The sequence below is a fragment of the Prionailurus viverrinus genome, chromosome A1 (genome assembly GCF_022837055.1).
Source record: "Prionailurus viverrinus isolate Anna chromosome A1, UM_Priviv_1.0, whole genome shotgun sequence".
Classification (NCBI taxonomy): domain Eukaryota; kingdom Metazoa; phylum Chordata; class Mammalia; order Carnivora; family Felidae; genus Prionailurus; species Prionailurus viverrinus.
The window spans coordinates 147,450,319-147,470,836 of NC_062561.1; the positions used below are offsets into that span (position 1 = coordinate 147,450,319).

Genomic DNA, 20,518 nt, shown 5'->3' on the forward strand with positions numbered 1-20,518 from the left:
TCTTTCAATGTTTATGATCACATAAAAGAAGAAACCTTAATTTAGTGTTGGCGTATATTTAACACTTCTTACAGGTCCCCACCCTCCCTCCATTTTTCATTTATTTTTTAACATAGAGAGTGTCTAGGTCTCACATTCAGAGCCTTTAGCACAAGGTAGCAATGTTTACATAAGTTTTAAAGCATTTTTTTTAATTCATTGTGTATATGTCGTGTAGCTTCCATCTATTTAAGGCAAACAGTAGATTCTTTTTCCATCTACAGTAGTGATATAATCTTGTAAAATAATAAAGTGAATCCGGTTAAAGAAAAATATTACATAGATACCGATTTGATAGTACAGCCGAAACCATGTGAGTTACTTAAGAACGAAGTTTAGGAGCTCCTGCTTTATTATAAAGCAAATAGATTATTGGGAAACATGGAATAATAACCTGTGAGCACTAAATATTTTATCAAGGCAGAAAAGCTAGTCATCACACAACATTGTAAATAAGAGGTTAATGTTATGGCCATACAGAAGTGAGTAGGCATGTGTGAGTTAGAGTTTTGACTTGACATTTTCCACCATACACTATTATATGTGGTTACCAATAGCATTGGCTTCAACATCTTTGAATGTGAAGAAGAATGTGAAAAAAATAAATTTGGTTGTTTTTAACCTGGACGTTTATCATTTTTCTGATGCACAGTGTCACAGAATCCATTAATAAAAGGGGTTAAAGATTACGCCCTGAGAGGCTGGCAAAACAGTTCTCAAGTGCATTACTCAGCTCGAGGCAGACGTCACAAGGGGAACTGGCTGTCGTTTTAAAGCTAGTGGGTGTAAAACTTGCTGTTTCTTTCTATTTGTCTGTGAGATAATTCTGGCTCTCCCTTTCCCTCCAGGACATGGCTGCCAAAAAGAATTAATCCCATACCTACCCCATTCATGATGACCTCGGAAACAGGAGAAGCAAACGTTTTTTACTGTTAACCAGAAGCATTTCCCCCAAATGACTGCAAATAGCACAAATGTCTGTTCCATTGATAGATAATTCCAGTGACACTTTTTTTTTTTTTTTTCAGCCAAGTAGAGATAGCGTCACAGCAGGATAAAGTGGGCTGGAGTCACTAACTTTGACGTTCCAATCCTGGATCTCCCACTGCCTAACTCTCTTCTCTCAAGCCAGCCACTTAACCTCTCTTTTGAAGTCAGCTTCCTCACAAATGAGACCAGCTCACGTATACTTCTTGTCTAAGCACCAGATAAGGCAGATAATGTTCAGAGGCAGTAGCCACAGCTTAATCCACAATGTAAAAGTGCTTTCCGGAAGGGCTTCTCCCCCACCCCAGGATTTCTTAAATTACTAAACTTCATATGCTGTCCACCAGTGTCAAAGGCGACAGCCAAATAAAAGGCCCGTCCTTGTACTAAAGACCAGGCCTTTCCCTGGTTATGGACTTATTTTAATCATGAACCTTGATATACTTGTAGAAAAAGTTGACTTGTTTTTCTTCATATCTCCCTGTTGGTGGGTATCGTTTAATGGGAAATTTTTCAGTTTTTTATTTGCTTTTAGTTGTATTTTGCGTGTATGTATTTTTAGTTTTTTAGTTTTCTGATTTTCCAGTTATCTACAGAAGACTCGAAATATCCACCTTACTTTCCAGAGAAATAGTTTTTATAAAACAGAGATGCCATTTGTTATCCATAAAACATGCTCTTTTTTTGACATCTCCTGTAATATAGAGAAGACATATTCATGTATTTACTTGGGCTGAGAAAAGATAGCAAAATTTAGTCTTGGATATGTATAGATAACACTGTTATCTATTGCCTCCACCATTACCAAAGAACTGGGTTCAGTCAGAATAGGTATTTGCTGAACAGTAAGGAATACTAAGAGATATCTTGTGTGGGCAAATTAGTTTGTATACTTGACCCAAGCAGTTAGCACAGAGCAAAAGGGACCCAGTTTTCTGGAACCCTGTATCATATATTGTTGACTCCTGCTAGTTATTTCTTCTATGCAGACTCTCATGAACTAAAAAAAGCAAATTGACTTCCAAAAGTTAACCTATGCATGAATAAAAGCACAACATACACAGAATGTTTTAGTCCTTCTGAATTCTTTGATGTTCCATCTCTAATAAGGAACTAACTAGATTAAATTTAAATTCTTCAGATATGAAGTAAAACATGTATTCAATATATTTTACAACTTTTGAGACTGTAGAGATAAATGATTATTTTGTATAGTGGCTTTTGAACCTTACCTTGATTCTGAGGGTTCAAAGGAACAAATTATGGTTGAGAAGACTGATAAGAACCAATATGTGTTGAAGATTGAAAAGCCTCAGGGACATTTTTTGCGTCTGATTTGACCAAATCTGTTGACCATTTTAGCTTTTCATCCATCTCATTAGAAATAGTTTTCAACAGGGGCACCTGGGTGGCTCAGTCAGTTAAGCATCCAACTTCAGCTCAGGTCATGATCTTGGGGTTTGTGGGTTTGAGCCCCGCATCAGGCTATGTGCTGACAGCTCAGAGCCTGGAGCCTGCTTCACATTTCCTGTCTCCTCCTCTCTCGGCCCCTCCCATGCTCATGCTCTGTCTCTCAATAAGAAACAAACGTTAAAAAGAAATAAAAAAAATAGTTTTCAACAAAGATAACCATTACGCAAATTACAAGTGATGTGTTATGTGCGTGATTAGGTTTTCCATTTTTCTTCCTTTGAAGCTTTAAAAAAAAAAATCTTTTGGTGGTTATTATAATGGAAGTCCACTTTCATACTGGATTTCCTTCATTTCTCTTTAACCGTGATTCTGAGCTGAATCTCCACCAAGGGGGAAGTAGCATTGGTGCTAATCCCAACTTGGCAGAATTATTGGGTTCCACCCCAACAGTCACCAAAACATTTGGGTTTAGTCAGAATACCAATTCATCACTTCATAAAACCAAAGCTCTTCTCCATCCCACAGTAACCTGTTCATAGACTGTAGGGAGAATGAGAGAGATGTGAATAGACTCACTGAATAATAGGGCCTGGCCCTCTCAGACGTCAAAAGAGATCTGAGAACCTTCCATTTCTTAAGGCTCCTGGAGTATTAAAACAAGAAGAGGAGAAGAGGAAAAACACCAGAACAGCATAGAAATAAAGTGTAGCACATTTTAAGTGCTTAAAATCATGCTTTAAACACATGAAATATAAAATAACCTTTCTGGAAGACAAGATCAAATGGCCAGATTTGAGGCTGTTTGTGATTATAACAGCCCTAGCTAAATGGTTTTACTAAAGACACCTAGCTCCCAATCATCATAGCTCCTGCTCAGGGCTGAATGGAAGTTCCAGGATCATTTAGCCTCATTTGATAGATATAGATTAAAAAAACTGAGGCCAAAGAGTGCAAATTATGTGCTTTAGAGTGCAGTCAATTAGTTGGTGAAAAAGCAGATCTCTGTATACTCTCTGTGCAAATGGAAGGCACAAAGGAGGTCTTGAGTGGGCGAAATGACTATTAGCAGTTGATAAGCTGATGAGTATCAAAAGCAGTATTGCAGGGAAAGTAATTGTTGGGCAAAGCCACCATAAAATGGACTGAGTCATGGCCAGATGTGGCCAGATGTGGCTAATCAAGACTCCTGATTGACATTTCTGCATGATTTCGGTGAGGGCTGCATTTATGACACTACTTCATAAGGCGAAATTGGAGATTCCTTATTTCCAATACCTTTATTCTGTGGTTAGTTCTCTAGTTGGAAATCTGTGTGAGATCCTCATGGAGCCGGGTGTTAACTTTTCCCATTGAATTTCTAAGCTAGGAAGCTGGGACTCTTAGGAGTCGATTTTGACTCAGTCTTTTGTGAGACACTCTCATCTTTGAGTCATGCTTTAATAATTTGGATCTCAGCAATGACTTTATTTATCTTGGGGAATTTTACTTTTCTGGACAACCAGAATAATTCCTCTTTTAGATATCAGAAGCAGACACTGGAAAAGCTGCTTTCTGTGTCGTTTTCATACTGTTAGGATTCTGGGCTCCTTAGTAACTTGGCCAACTGTCTTGAATCAAATGTTAGGCGAGTGCTATTGGCTCTATCTCCTCATAGATCATTTCCAGCTGTTAGAACAACACAAATATGAGATCTTCTGAGCCAGGAAAACTTGAAGTTTTCATTAGATCCCCATACAAAGATTAGATGCAATGATTAAAAAGAAGTATCAATCCCCTGTGTTTGGAGGGTGATGGGATATGGATAGCATCACACTGTTAGTGGAAATATAATTTGTTAGAAACATTCCAGTAGGCAATTTGACAATGTGTATCAAAAGCCTCAAAATGTATATATTCTCCAATTCAAGATGGCAGACTGACCACATGCATTGGCCTCTCATTACTTCCAAAACCTTATTTACTGAATTAAAAGTATAGAAATGTAGAATAAAATCTCCCTTATACCTGTATCTCTCAAGTTCAGTAAGGAAAATGGAACCAATTAGTTCAATAGAGAGAGCTCAATGTAGGCACCTATTTATGAAAGTGTAGGAACATCTAAAAAGCCAGATGGATTTGCAACATCAGGGGCTACTGCCTCCAGTGGACTGGAGGGACCAAAGAAAAAATTAGTATTGCTAGAGCTCAAGGCCCTTCATGGTGAGAGGTTGAACCATGAGAACGGGGCTGCCTGGAGTCAGAAGGTGTTGGACAAAAAAGAAGAAACCACTTCTAGAGATGCTGCCAACGGTAGAAAGAGAAGGGAGAAATATATTGCCTTCTTCCTTCTTCTCTCTCCAATATCCTACCAGTGCTTCCCACTGGCTGAACCTCCATGGAAGCCAGTTGGCATGGAAATGTCATTTACAGGAGCTGGTCACTGCTCTGTGATCGAGAACAGAGCAGGGAAATGTTGAGTAATGACTAAAAGTAAAAAGGCAACTGCCTGGAACAACAGACAAGAGAGAATGGGAAGTGTGTATGTCACTAAAGATTGAGCTATTTAATAAATTACTGGGATACAAAAAGTAGATGAGAGCCATTAGATAGAAGAAAAGGGCAGAGCAATTGCCAGCCTAGAATACACTTTGACAGCTCTGTAAAGGAAGAAAGCTAATCTGCCCTGTGGAACCCCTGACATGTCTTGGGTATAGAGTCATCAGACACAACAGAGGGGAGAGTGAAAGATGGAGCTAAACAGAGAGAGATGCCTCAAAGGTCTGAGTGTATCCAGAATTCTTCAGTCAGCACCCTATCTCCAACATATATAAACACAGTAAGCAGGCAGTTGGCATTATACTCCCAGTCGAAATATACGGTGACTCCTTTCTAAAGTAATTGGGCAAACTGGGAAAAGATAACATTTCTACATTTGCTGATGCCTCAGAGGGAAGCCATTATCATTTCGGCACTGTGCAGGCACTCAGTCTGGGAGCCAGTTACCACTCCCATTGATCCTCAAAGTTTACTGGCCCACACTGCCTGGCGCAACCCAGGAAGCAATTTCAGAAGAAGGGGAGAGGCCTGCTAGGAGAACAGTCTTCTGCCACTACAAAAGCAGAATATCTATTCCATCTACCCAGTCCTGCTTTCTTAATAACAGAGAGAAGCCACTAGAATATGAAGAGAACTAGCAGTATAAAAAGAAAAGTACGAAATTCTAAAAAACAAACAAACAAACAAAACAATCTTGGAGGAAGTTGAAATGATTCAGGGAACAAAAAAATCATCCTTAGAAATATTTGCAAAAAGGTTCAAGAAAATACTACCTCTATAAAACAAATAGGAGAATGAGAGAATGAGAAAGCACTCTTAGAGATTTAAAATATAATTGCCAAAATAAAAAATTTAGTAGAAATACTAAAAAACAACAAAATCAAAGAAATCTCTCTGAACATTAGTCAAAGAGCAAAAGATGGAAAATATGAGAATGAACTCAGAGGACCTATATTCAACTAATAAAAACCTCAGAAAGAGAGAAAGAGCCAAAGTGTTTAAATTATTCAACCAGATAGTAAAAAGATACGTGCCAGAGCTAAAGAAGGGTAAGACTCTTTGGTTTATAATGGCTCACCGAGTGTCCAACCCAATGAATGGAAACAGACCCCCCACCTGGACACATTGTATGGGAAGTATCAGAACAACATAATTAAAAAGAAAACCTTACAAGCCTCTAGGAAGAAAAAAAGCCACAATTCACAAAGGAGAGAGACTCAGACTGATAACATTTAAAGTTCTGAGGTAAAACTTTTTACCCAGAATTTTCTATATTTGAAATATATATATTTGAAACTGCATTTCAAAAATACAAGGACTCAGTACATTTATCACCTATGTGTCATCTCTCATGAAGCTACTTGAGTGTCCTCAGCATAGAAGATCAGTAACCAAGGAAGGCAGGAACAGTAGTTCTGACCCAGGAAAGGGATAAAGGGATGTTCCAGGTTGCCATAGGCCTCAGAGCCACCGGTCCTGAGGAGAATGAGACAGTACACCCCAGGGGGAGACTTCAGGGACAGTCTGTGCCTTACGGAATAACTAATATGGCTTAGAATGTGGAAAAAATAAAGGGCAAATAGCAAAAGGGATGGGAGTAGGAAGTACTAAAAATTCCAGAGGAAAGGTTATACTACACACTCTTGATCAAAATATGACAAAAACTAATGCCTTGATTTTAAGGAATCCATAGAAACAAAATTCTAGAAACAAAATTCTTTGGGTTGCTTAGATTTCTGTACAAGGGCCCATGGAAAAAGCACTGGAAGCCTAGTGCATCAGTTGGCATGGTGTATATCTGTTTTTGTATTAAAGAATTAACACTGGCAAATCAGTTGGTTGGATTTCTATTAAGAGACAACCTAATGACATAACATGAAAGGTTTGTTTGTATCTGCTGTTCTCAGCAGAAAACAGAAATATTGGCTACTTGGACTACATGTCAAAGCAAAACTAACAAAAGATGGCACCAAAACTTTCTGGGGGGAAATACGGAAAAAAAATGGAAGACTTTCTCAAGTTTTAAGGGGTGGTCAAGACCAAGAAACACGGTCAAAATTGGAAAAAAATGAGAATTTAGTTTTATAACCTAAAAGGAACCAATAGTAAAACTAAAAGTAATATAATAAATATTCAGGTGGAAGGAGATAATGAAAATGAGCAAATCCCTGTCTTCATCTTGAGGAGTCACTACATATTGTCTAAAGTAGTTGGATAGAAGAGTACATGTATTAATCTAGATCCTTTATACACAAAAATGTCACCTGTTGGAAAAACCCGGTCTCAGCCCGCCCCCTCCCCCACCCTGCCTACTGCAGAACTCCTGAAATGGAATCTGCATTTTAACAAGACCCATCAGTGTTTCATCTGCACGTTAAATTTGAATAGCACTCCTTTAAAACAGTACTTCTTAATTTTGGCCCTGCATTATTAGAATTGCCTGCAAAACTTTAAAAAATACATCATTTAGAAAGGGGCAAAGCCCAGGCCCCCACTTTAAGAGATGATGCTTTAAAAGGGATAGTGTACAGAAATCAGTATTTCTTCTTAACAGCTTCTGAGGTAGTTCCAATGTGTAGTCATGATTGAGAACCAGTGATCTAGAAGAACTATGGTAAGTGACAAAGAGAATGAAGACAAAAATATTTTAATTTTGTTTCTGGATCTATCAGGCCATTGGGCTGAGGATGAGGAAGCATGGAAAAGACTTGTTTTAAATGAATAAACAAACAAACAAAAAGCAGAATCAGACCTATAAATACAGAGAACAAACTGATGGCTGCCAGAGGGAAGGAATGTGAGGAGTTGGGCAAAATGGGTGAAGGGGAGAGAGAGACACAGGCTTCCAGTTATGAGATGGGTAGGTCGAGGAGTACAAGCACAGCATAAGGAATACAGTCAATGATATTATAATAGTGATGTAATGGGACAGATGGTAGCTACACATATTGTGAGCAGAGCATAATATATAAACTTCTCTGAATCACTACGTTGTACACTGGAAACTAACATAACACTGTGTGTCAAGTATACTCAAAAAGAAAAGAAAAAACATTTTTTAATAAGAAATGTTACAATATTTGATCTGTATCTTGCACATGTGTTACTTGAAATATAGGTTTCTTTTTAAGCATATAGCCTTCCGCTCAGAAATTCTACTTATAGGAATGTTTTTAAGAAAATAATTGATATATTACACAAATATTCATGTTCATAATTTTAAGAATTATAAACAATGTAAGTGTTCACTTAAAAAAGTGATACCTGCACAACCATGTTTTTCACAACATTATTCACAATAGCCAAGACAGAGAAGCAACCCAAATGTCCATTGGTGAATGAACAGATAAACATAATGTGATGTGTGCAGACAATTATATTTTATTCAGCCTTAAAAGGGAAAGAAACTGTCCCATGCTATGACATGGATGAATCTTGGAGATATCATGCTAAGTAAAATGAGCCATTCACAAAGAGACAAAGGTTGCACGATTCACTTGTATAAGGTATCTAAAATATTTAAACTCATAGAGCAGAATGGTAGTTACCAGGGGCTGAGGGAGAGCTGTTGTTTAATGGATTTAGAGTTTCAGTTCTATAAGGTGAAAAAGTGCTAGAGATTGGTTTGAGAACAATGTGAATAAAGTCAACACTGCTGAACTGTATACTTAAGATGGTAAATTTTATGTGTTTTTTACCCCAATAATTTTTAAAAAGTATGTATTTTGTTAAACAACTCTGTGTATGTTTGAATGTATAGTAAAAGTTGTAGTAGATTATGCAACAAAGTGGTTGTATGGCTTGCAAAGCTACAATTGAGACTGCTTCTCTTCACTTTCTAGATTCTTTGCTATTTTAAGAGTAAGCACAAAGTATTGTTATAATTAAGGGGCAAAAGAAGAAGCTGTTTCCACTTTGAACAATATAAAACCAAACTTTCATTGGAGTTTACAATGACTGAATGACTCATATACTGCGCTCCCTTATTTGCCAAAGAAGCAATTACATTCTCCTGAGGAATTCAAGGCTTCACATCCCTTTAGGAAATGGTTGTGTAGTGTCTGGATCTTCTGGGACTTCTGAATATTCTCTCTAGTCTTGGGGAAAAGAAGCAAAAACTAAGTAGCCCTTTTACACATGAAGCAGAAAAACTGGTTAACATCATAGAACAGATTTTGTCTCATGAATTCCTTTAGCTTCAAGGGATAGTAAAGCAGAGCGGACATTGGGGAAAATGAGAGGAGGAAGGGGCATGGAGGAGTTAATTGCTCTGGACAGAACTGCCCAGCCCAAGTGTATGTTGACATTTTAGCTCTGTGTTACCACTGTTTTCTCTTGACCCTCTCTGGGTATCCTGAGTCACAGTGACAAAAATGTGGGTCATTACATCACAACTGTTTTATGATTATTTGTGTTCGCACGTTTGACACTTGTGGTCCATTGCTAATGCTATATTGTGCTGAGACGGTGTCATTAACCATTTTTCTTTTAATTTCAAAGCCTGGCCTAATGAAATACCTATAAAAGTGAAAAAAAAAAAAGAGTTAAACCAGAAGATCTTTAAGATTATTAAAACCAAATGTTCAAAAAAGGAGTTTCACTGTTAATGTCAAAATATCTCTGTGGCTCTGTAAAGCTTTTAGATTCTACCAGATACTTAAGTCCATCAATAAGCTAATGTACATTGCGATCAGCAAATCCATGGATCATGCTTGTGTGGGAATTCTTCTGTGTTATCTAACTCTTCTAATAAGAATGGCTCCATACATCCATGTTGAGTGCTTTTTAACCTCACAAAAGTTAGATGGCATGGCAATAATCTTAGCAATCAAGGGTCTAAAAAACACAAAAGTTATTAAAGGTATCACAGAATTAACAGACCAGTTCTTCATTCTGTTCAGCAGAGCACCAAAGAATTTAACAAATCTTATCTTTAATCTAATGTTGGAATTGTGATCCTGGACTATTTCTCTTCTTGTTATTAGGCCTGAGTGGAGAACTTTGGTTTGTCATCATTTTTTTATGGAATAATCCTGAAATACCACATTCCTGGTCCCTCTTTTCCTTTCTGTAATCAGTCATTCCTCAATTTAGAATACATCTTCTATCCTTTGAAGAGAATGAAAATATTCGGTGAAGATAAAATAGTATAATAATTTAGTAATGTTTTTTACACTATAAGTGACCCAAGTTTTTACCTACTCACATAATCTTTTATGACACTGGTTGTTAATATTTTAGAGTCAGGCAAAAGGACAATTTACAAAACTTAGTGAGAGAAAGAGAGGGAAAGAAAGGAGGGAAAGAAGGAAGAAAGAAGAAATGAAGGCAAACAATCATAAAGCTAACTTTTCAGATAAGTTCAATATAGGCAATGGTTCAGACAATTCAATTGAGTGTCTACCCCAAACCCAATTGGAATGAATGTTCAGATCTATAAAATAAAAATACAATACAGATAAAAATAGCCTCAAGTTGTTTTATATAATCTGTAAGGATGTTTTTCCTAAATCATAGAGGTAAAGTGTTGCTACAGTTTTTTAAACTGATATTATAATTTTTAAATAACTCCACGCAAAGGAAAACTAAATCCATTTTCTCATTGCCTCCAGTATAATTTGAGTAGCAAGCCACACAAAATTTTTGAGTGGATTTGTGCTGAGTTAGAAGACATTCTCAATATCTGGGTCTTTAAAAATTATGCTAAGCTTGCAAGTCCATAGCAGATCAAGAATAAGAACTGTCTTAGGAGGTTTGTTGGTTTTTCTATAGTTTATATGTAGCCAGCTGGTTTCTGACCTCTTTGTGTAAATATCCAGCTTTTCACATAATCAGATTCCATATTACCTTGTTATGACATCATTCTGGTCAGACTTTGATCCCTTACTAACTTTTCCAAACCATACACATAGACTTAAATAACGATAAGAAGATTGCTACTTATCCACAAAATACCACTGCTTGGTGGTGGTTAAAAAAACATAAAAAGTATATACCTATATGAATACATGTAAATACACATCTTTATACATTTTTATATATGTAGATGTATATATGCATAATAATGAATAGACCTACAGAAGGGTTAGAGATACACCAAAAAGAAAAGTATATTTTATTTGATACTAAATTATTGAGTTTTCAAATTGTGTATTGCCAGTGACATACACATTTAAGTTTCCTCTTTCTGCAGTTGTTACCAGTTGATACTTTTGTTCAACTTGTATTTTAAAAGCAGGTGAATTGAAATGTAGAATTTGAGACCTTGTTATGTATTATTTTTTTCCACGGATAGATGAAAATAAAGGTTAAGCTGTATTCTTTGCTGATCCGGAAGCCTGGGTATAAAAGACGCAATGATCTTGTAAATTACCCAGAAATGGCTTCTTTAGTGTCTGATCAAGATAAATGACACAAGGCAGCTGTAAAAAGAATTCCCACTAGCCACTGACCCATAAACAGTGGTGTCATTTTTCTTTTTTAGAAAAGTATCAAAATCAATTTAAAATAACACCAAATCTTTAGAGTTATAATTAAGTGTCCTAAATTATGCTTCATGGGATATTATTTTAACCAGTATTATTTTTTTAAGTTAAAATACATTAAAACACTGATTTCTAGAGAACTTTGATGTCTGTGAAATATGAATCATTTTTCTGTGGGCCCACTGTATTCCCATTACCTAGAACAGTGCCTGGTACATAGTAAGTGGTCAGTAAACATGGTTGAATGAATGAATTAAAGAAATAATAATATATTAAGATAATAACAATAATATATTAACTCATGTGGAAATTTGGATAATAAAAGTGATGTCACTCACACACAAAAGACAAAGGTACAGAACTAATAGATATATTGGTAATGAATGTTTATTGACCATTTTTTTATGTGTTAGGCATTCTACTAAGTGCTTTGCATGCATTTTCTTATATAATGATCTAAATAGTCTTACAGAAAATAGTGATTAGGCTATCTCACATGAGAAACTATGGCCCAGAAAACAGTAATGCCTTCAAGGTTACAGCTAATAAATGATGGTGCCTAAGTTAAAATTCACATCATCCTGGCCCAGAATATACATATTTTAACAACTGTGTACCTGTCTCTCAATGTACTGTGTTTTCATGCTGACTTTATGGTCCCTATGATCATTGATAGACTGTAGCCACAAAGAAAAGAAAAACTATAAAGCTTCTGCACAGCCAAGGAAACAATCAACAAAACTAAAAGGCAACCAATGGAATGGGAAAAGATATTTGCAAATGACATATCGGACAAAGGGCTAGTATCCAAAATCTATAAAGAGCTCACCAAACTCCACACCCGAAAAACAAATAACCCAGTGAAGAAATGGGCAGAAAACATGAATAGACACTTCTCTAAAGAAGACATCCGGATGGCCAACAGGCACATGAAAAGATGTTCATCGTCGCTCCTTATCAGGGAAATACAAATCAAAACCACACTCAGATATCACCTCACGCCAGTCAGCGTGGCCAAAATGAACAAATCAGGAGACTATAGATGCTGGAGAGGATGTGGAGAAACGGGAACCCTCTTGCACTGGTGGTGGGAATGCAAACTGGTGCAGCCGCTCTGGAAAGCAGTGTGGAGGTTCCTCAGAAAATTAAAAATAGACCTACCCTATGACCCAGCATAGCACTGCTAGGAATTTACCCAAGGGATACAGGAGTGTGGATGCATAGGGGCACTTGTACCCCAATGTTTATAGGAGCACTCTCAACAATAGCCAAATGATGGAAAGAGCCTAAATGTCCATCAACTGATGAATGGATAAAGAAATTGTGGTTTATATACACAATGGAGTACTACGTGGCAATGAGAAAGAATGAAATATGGCCCTTTGTAGCAACGTGGATGGAACTGGAGAGTGTGATGCTAAGTGAAATAAGCCATACAGAGAAAGACAGATACCATATGTTTTCACTCTTATGTGGATCCTGAGAAACTTAACAGAAACCCATGGGGGAGGGGAAGAAAAAAAAAAAAAAAAAGAGGTTAGAGTGGGAGAGAGCCAAAGCATAAGAGACTGTTAAAAACTGAGAACAAACTGAGGGTTGATGGGGGGTGGTGGGGAGGGAGGGTGGGTGATGGGCACCTTTTGGGATGAGCACTGGGTGTTGTATGGAAATCAATTTGACAATAAATTTCATATATTGAAAAGAAAAATGAAAAATCATGCTTTACTAATTCTAGAAGAATTAAGGCTCTCATGATATATTGGGTTTTATATCAACAGATTAAATATTTTTATTATGTATAAATTTAAAAATAAATTACAGTACATAGGAATTTTTCCTGCAAACACATTTGCACAAATGGGAAAAGAAGTTCCTGTAAGGATTTAACTGTTGCATTTTTTGCATAATGGTAAAAAACTGGCAACAGCCTCAGGGCAACTTGGTTAGACGTTAAGCCAATTATGAATGTGTAGTGGATGGCTACACAGTTATTAAAAAGATTTACAAATGGCATTCCAAGGTTGAAAAAAAGTAGCAAACTGTTCATGAGTACCACAGATTGTGGGATCAAGTAGATCTGCTTTCATCCTAGCTCATGCCCACTTACCAGATATATGACCCTAGGCAGTTACTTAGCCTTTGTGGGCCTAATTCTCCTCATCTGTACAATGTGGATACTAATAGTATATATACCACAGGAGTTGTAAACAGTATTGGTAAAGGAGATGTAGGGCAGGGGAAGCTTATATGCAGCTTCAGCCTGTGTTTTTTTGTCTTGGTGTCATAGTGTTTTAAGTATCTGGATTCACATAAGTAGGCAATTACCAATGGCAGTGGCAAAGAAAGTTGGCCGAATTGCTGGCCAGAGTGACAACATTTTCAGATTCTTTTTTTTTTTTTTTAATTTTTTTAAGTTTATTTATTTTTCACAGAGAGAGAAAGAGAGAAACAGAGCATGGCTGGGGGAGGGGCAGAGAGAAGGAGACAAAGAATCTGAAAAGGCTCCAGGTTCTGAGCTGTCAGCACAGAGCCCGACGTGGGGCTCCAACTCACAAACCATGAGATCATGACCTGAGCTGAGGTCGGACTCTTCACCGACTGAGCCACCCAGACACCCCTGTTTCTGGTTTTTCTATCCTGTTTCATTGATCCATGTGTCTATTTTTGTTCCAGTACCATACTGTTTTGATTACTACAGCCTTGTAGTATAACTTGAAATCTCGAATTGTGATGCCTCCAACTTTTTCTTTTAAAAAAAAATTTTTTTTTAATGTTTTATTTATTTTTGAGACAGAGAGAGACAGAGCGTGAGCAGGGGAAGGGCAGAGAGAGATCAAGACACAGAATCCAAAGCAGGCTCCAGGCTCTGAGCTGTCAGCACAGAGCCCGACTTGGGGCTTGAACAATTGACCACAAGATCATGACCTGAGCTGAAGTCGGATGCTCAACTGACTGAGCCTCCCAGGCGCCCCCAGATTCCTTTTTTAAAAGACTGTTTCTGATAGAAATTTTAGATGCCACAAACTGTATCCCTTTCAATGACCAGTCTAATTCTACTTTATATAGCATATTCAGTGGATCTTCAATCAGATTCTTTTGTTGAATGAGGAAATGTTCATCAAATTTTGTTTCTCAGGGCAGAGAGAGATGACTGACCATGATTTTCCCCTTGAAATCATTAATGTGTTAATTACACATCACTAAGTAAAGGAAGAGAGACAAACATTTCGGGCACAAGATCAGCTCTCTGCATCTAAACCTTAAACTCCATTCTCAGTTGAAGCTTTCTTCCTGACATTACAGTGAAAACAGTCATAGTTTGGCCATTAGAATTGTCAACTAGCTTCAGGGGAAAAAAAAAACCTAAATAGGCCAGCTCTCTGAGCCAATCTTTATTGAGGCACAATGAATTCATTAATCTTATTCAGAGTTTTACCTTTGTCCTCATGTTTTTTTTATTGTTCTTCATGAATAAAAACATGTTTGATTTTATTTTTTAATTTTTAATTTTAATTTTCAGTTGAGTATAGTTGCTACACAATGTTACATTAGTTTCAGGTGTATAATATTGTGATTTGACAAGCTTATATATTATGCTATGCTCATGACAACTGTAGCTACCATCTGTCCCCATTCATTGCTATTAGCATATCATTGACTGTATCCCTTATGCTGTGACTTTTATTGCCATGACTTATTCAATCCATAACTGGAAACCTGTATCTCCCACTATCCTCCACTCATTTTGCCCACCGTCCCACTTCCCTCCCCTCTGGCAACCATTGGTTTGTTCTCTGTATTTATAGGTCTGATTCTGCTTTTTGTTGTGTATTTTTTTTGTTTTTTTTTTATATTCCAGTTATAAGTGAAATCATATGGTATTTGTCTTTTTCAGTCTTATGCATAAGATCTTCTAGGTCCATTGATGTTGTCTCTAGTAGCACCCCCTCTTTCTTTTTTTATGTCTGTGTGAAGTACATTGCTACTGTGTTCTAGTTGGTCAATTTATTCCTCACAGGGGACTTTTGCAATTCTTAGCACGTGTATATTATTAGGGATTAACAGATAAGTAAGTACATTGTGATATTGAGAGTGAGCATTCTTACCTTCAGAGAAAGAAGTTGCAGATAAAGGAATGAAGTCTAGAATGAAAGCGGCCATGCTGGATTAGTGTCTGAGAGATCAGAATGAAGCATGTTTGTTTTGATAGTAAGTGGATAGATAGAGTGAGCATAGATATTTAAATACATATTTGCATATATATATATATATATACACACAGATAAAGAGATACATAAATAAATATATATAATACATGCTTACATATGTGTGTATGTGTGTATATGAGTCTGATTAGTCAAGGGGAAGGCAGCAGAGCCCTCAGCAGTTCCAGCAGGTTTTCTGAAGAGAGAACCATGTGACTGCATGTACTACTGTGCCAGAGTGGTTTCTGGGAGTAGTCATGGCTCACAAGAGAAGATACAGCCACATGTGCGAATAACACACCCATGTTCCCAATTTATAACGCCAAATACCAATTGTAATCTTTTATTTAAAACAGCATTCGCACCAGTGTTCATATTCTAGCACTGCTTTAGTTAAGTAATGTTTGCTGCTATAAAAATCTCAGTGGCCTAATACAAGTTTATTTCTCGCTTTTGTCACTCTCTAATGAGAGTTGTCAGGGTGGCTCTGTCCCATCCAGTCATTCGAGAACATAATTTGCTTTCTTCTTTAACACGATATTGTCTTGTGTCATCAAGTAGGTGGGTAAGGAAAGAGAGAATAGAGGATCCCAAGAGAGGTTGTTAAGAGATGAGGCACGTCGCTTCTACCCGCATTTCATTGGTAAGAATGTTAAGAGGCTAGCAAATGTGATTGAGTGCTGGTCCTAGGTAGAAAAGGAAAGTCATGTGTGTCTTTGGGCACTGGCCTTCTCTGCTACAAAAACTATAACCAATTTCATCCACTGTATTTTTGTGGTGGGGCTTATAGGCATCAATAAATATAGGAGATAACCTGGGGCCAAAGGGAGAAAGTCTCTTGCAAATTAGCTTGTAGGACTCTGCTATACTCACGTGTCTTCTTGCCAGCCCTCTTTGCTATGATTTTGCTTCTTCATGAGCTTGGCTGGTAAACTTGGCTCCTGGCTTTAAATCAGCTTCATCTTCAAGCTCTCGTGCTAATCCTTTAAATTCTGTCCAGGAAATATCCCACCATAGCTCTCCCGACCCCTAAAGTACTCATGATTATACTTGAGAATGTACTTCTTTGTCTCCCCAACACTAGCAGAGTGAATTGCTATTGCTATAACTATTGCTATTAACAATAGTTATTGCTATTGACTATGCAAATTGAATTAGTTACTAGAATTGACTATGCAAATTGAATTCTAAGTTAATAGAATTGCTATTAACTATGCAAATAGTTCTTAATTTGATTTTATTAAAAATAAAATCATGACTAATTTCTTTTTTTTTTTTTTAGTTTTATTTATTTATTTTAAGAGAGACAGAGAGCAAGTGGGACAGAGACAGAGGGAGAGAGTCCTAAGCAGGCCACGCACTATGAGTGCAGAGCCCGCTGCGGGGCTCGAACTCACAAACCAGGAGATCATGACCTGAGCCTAAATCAAGAGTTGATGCTTAACCACCTGAGCCACCCAGGTGCCCCTCATCACTAATTTCTTAAAAGGTGTGTTTTAACACTAACTTTATAAAATACTGAGACACAGAAATACAAGATTGAAATCATAATCTTCAGTATTTGTGTTGGGTAATATAATCTATATCCAAACCCTCAGAAAAATGCTCTAAAGAACCCCATGAGCATGTTAAGAGAACTAAATGGCTTATCATGGATGGGTCACTCCAGCAAAGCGTTTATCAATTTTACCGTGCTTTCTTTGGGAGCACAACCTTGCTTTTAGTGTTAAAAGAAAAATTTGGCTGATTTCTAATGAATCTAGTCAGAAGTAAAAGTTAAGAGTTTAGGCTCTGAGACAGAGGTCTTGGGTTTCATTAGCTGTGTGTCCCTGGGCAAGTAACTTAACCTCAACTATAAACAGAGATAATAACAGTAATTACCACATAGGGTTGATGAACGTATTAAATGAATTTAATCCTCGTAATAATGTTTTTGGTTGGCTACTATTATTTTATATTGATACACATAAAAAATTTAGAGTAGTCTTGGTACATATTAACTAATCAATAAGTATTAGCCACAATCATCATCATCATCATCATCATCATCATCATTATACTCACTGCTCCCAATTAAGAAAGAACTTTTGCGGGGCACCTGGGTAGCTCAGTCCATTGAGCATCCAACTTTTGATTTCAGCTCAGGTCATGATCCCAGGGTTGTGGGATCAAGCACTTGTCAGGCTCCACACTTAGAGTGGAGTCTGCTTAAGATTCTCTCTCTGCCTCTGCCCCTCTCCCCTTCTTGCATGTCCTCTCTGTCTCTAAAATTTAAAAAAGAAGGAAAGGAAAGGTGATTGGAGGAGAGGGGTGAGGGGGGAGGATGGGAAGGAAGGGGAGAGGAGAGGAGAGGAGAGGAAGCACTTTTGCATTTTAAGCTAAAAACTATTATTTCTGTTTTGAGATAGTTGAAAACCATAGACTGTGGTCCAGAAAGAAATGCTGCAACACAAATTAGTTGTTAACACATCCAGTCATCAGCAGGCTTGTGCCTCATCCGTCCATCTGTCCATCCAATGTTTATTATGTCCTTACCATATGGCAGTATGGTAGCTCTCCCACCTACTAGCTGTGTGCGCTGGAGCAACTTTCTTTAACTCTCTGAACTTGATTTTCTTCATCTGAGAAGTGGAATAATATCTGTCTTTGCTATGGAGAATAAATTAACTTAGAAATTTTATGAAGGAATGGCATAGAGCCTGACCGATAATAAGTACTCATAAATAAGTTGTAATTCTTACAAAAACTAATAGCAAAAGGTCTTTGTATTGAGATATGGTTCTTTCATATAGTTTTTTAAACTATAGATCTTGATATATTAGTAAGTGATAAAATCAGGTTTTTAAAAGAAGCAACATTTTTAAAAACCAACATTTAAAAAAAATAGAACAGGGGCGCCTGGGTGGCGCAGTCGGTTAAGCGTCCGACTTCAGCCAGGTCACGATCTCGCGGTCCGTGAGTTCGAGCCCCGCGTCGGGCTCTGGGCTGATGGCTCAGAGCCTGGAGCCTGTTTCCAATCTTGTCTCCCTCTCTCTCTGCCCCTCCCCTGTTCATGCTCTGTCTCTCTCTGTCCCAAAAATAAATAAACGTTGAAAAAAAAAATTTAAAATAAAAAAAAATAAAAAATAAAAAAAAATAAAAAAAATAGAACAGGCTACAGTAGAGTAGTACAAACTAAATGAAGAGATTAAAATAGAACAATACAGATAAGAGTGCATCACATGTACTGAAACATTAATTTCACCCATATAAATACCTATATGTATATGGGTATTGGTTGTGTATGAAACTTATTTCTTACTAAGGATTTCAGCCAAAAAAGTTTGAAAGCTCTTTAAGTATGTAGGTAGTGCTATATTGCTATTGTAATTGTCCAGATCAGAACTTTGTGTTTGTTAAGAAGAACTTTGTGTTTGTTAGGAAGAAGAACTTTGTGTTTGTTAAGAAGAACTTTGTGTTTGGTAACTACTATTGTCTTTATAATATCTTTACCGGCAAGTGGCCAAAATGGCACATGCAGGATTTTTAAATCAGTCCACGCCAAGCTTGCTTGGTGGTTTAGGAGATGATTAAAACCATTACCTAGGAAATAAAATAGGGTTATTGACAGATTGCATTCTTTTCTGTGCTACTTCTGCTCACTGTCATTCTGTAAAATAAAAAAGCCATTTATAATGGACATAAATCACATGGATGTAGGGTCCTTTGGAACATTCTGCATGAAAGCTGCCTCCTCCGAGATGTAGGGAAACCCAGGAGTCTGCTGTTGTTTCTAGTGTACATACTGACACAGACTAAAGGGAAGAGAGCTGTCACCAGTGCCTGAAAAGCTGGGGGAATAATTGCCATCTTCTCAAGAGAGCCCTTTGCCCTAAAAGCCTTCAATTCCAGCTCATCTGTCTTTAGAGTTTCTTGGGCACATAGGCCTCCTGTCTCTTTTTCCAAATTAAGGGCACTCAGCAGAGCTGCCACACTGGGCACTAATGAATTCTCTGAGACTAATCTACACAGTAATGAGAACTGGAATCTGTCACTTACTCTCCCAGGAGGTAACAGTTCACACGCCGTTACATCACCCTATTAAAATAACTTATTAGCTGTGTTGCTTGTCTGCTACCATTCATTAAGAAGGTGTGACCAAAGAGACATGTATTTGAACAAATGATGAAATTTAATTTGAATTGTTCTCCGTTTTGTTTTTATGGCCGAATGCACACATGGTGTAAGTAAATTTAAGCATTTTATACAGATCATAGGTACCTTAGGGAAGTGTCAACACAATTATGACTTTTCACCAACTAGATGAAAGAGAAGTTAAATAAGAAACTGCATCTCATTCAAAATGTGTGAAGAACCTGTACGTTCCATTCCCTGCATTTTTGTCTCCCAGGAAATATGTATGTTTCTGGAAGAGGCTTTCATTACAGGCATAATGTGTTATGCCATGAAATAATTGATAAATCATTGAGAGCTAAATTGGGGAGGATAAATCTAGATGGAATAATAAGTTAAGTACAATTTTTAAAAAATTAAGTTTATTTATTTTGACAAGAGAGAGAGAGAGCATGCAGGGTAGGAGCAGAGAGAGAGAGGCGGGGCGGGGGGGTGGTGGCTGGAGAGAGAATCCCAAGCAGGTTCTGTGCTGACACACTGCAGAGCCTGACACAGGACTCAAACTCAACGAACCATGAGATCGTGACCTGAACCAAAATCAAGAGTTGGACGCTTAACCAACTGAGCCACCCAAGTGCCCTGGTATATAATTTTTATCACTGATCTACCAAATTATATAAACATTTATTTGCTGTTTATTTTTGTCAGTATAATATCTCAGAGCATGGGCTTTGACCTTAT

The 20,518-nt window shown here is 37.3% G+C and overlaps 1 protein-coding gene across 5 annotated transcripts in view; it reads left to right on the top strand.

Annotated features, from left to right (window-relative positions):
* XRCC4 (X-ray repair cross complementing 4) overlaps positions 1–20,518 on the top strand; it is a 293,362-nt gene that overhangs the window by 252,273 nt on the left and 20,571 nt on the right. For 3 of the 5 annotated variants that reach the window (XR_007154765.1, XM_047870938.1, XM_047870947.1), the window contains one exon: positions 888–2,092. The exons of 1 other annotated variant lie outside the window; for it this stretch is intronic. The gene's annotated coding sequence lies outside the window, so the exon portion shown is untranslated. Of the gene's footprint in view, positions 1–887; positions 2,093–20,518 lie in introns of those variants that run through there. One more of the 5 variants, XM_047870960.1, reaches the window with a different exon arrangement.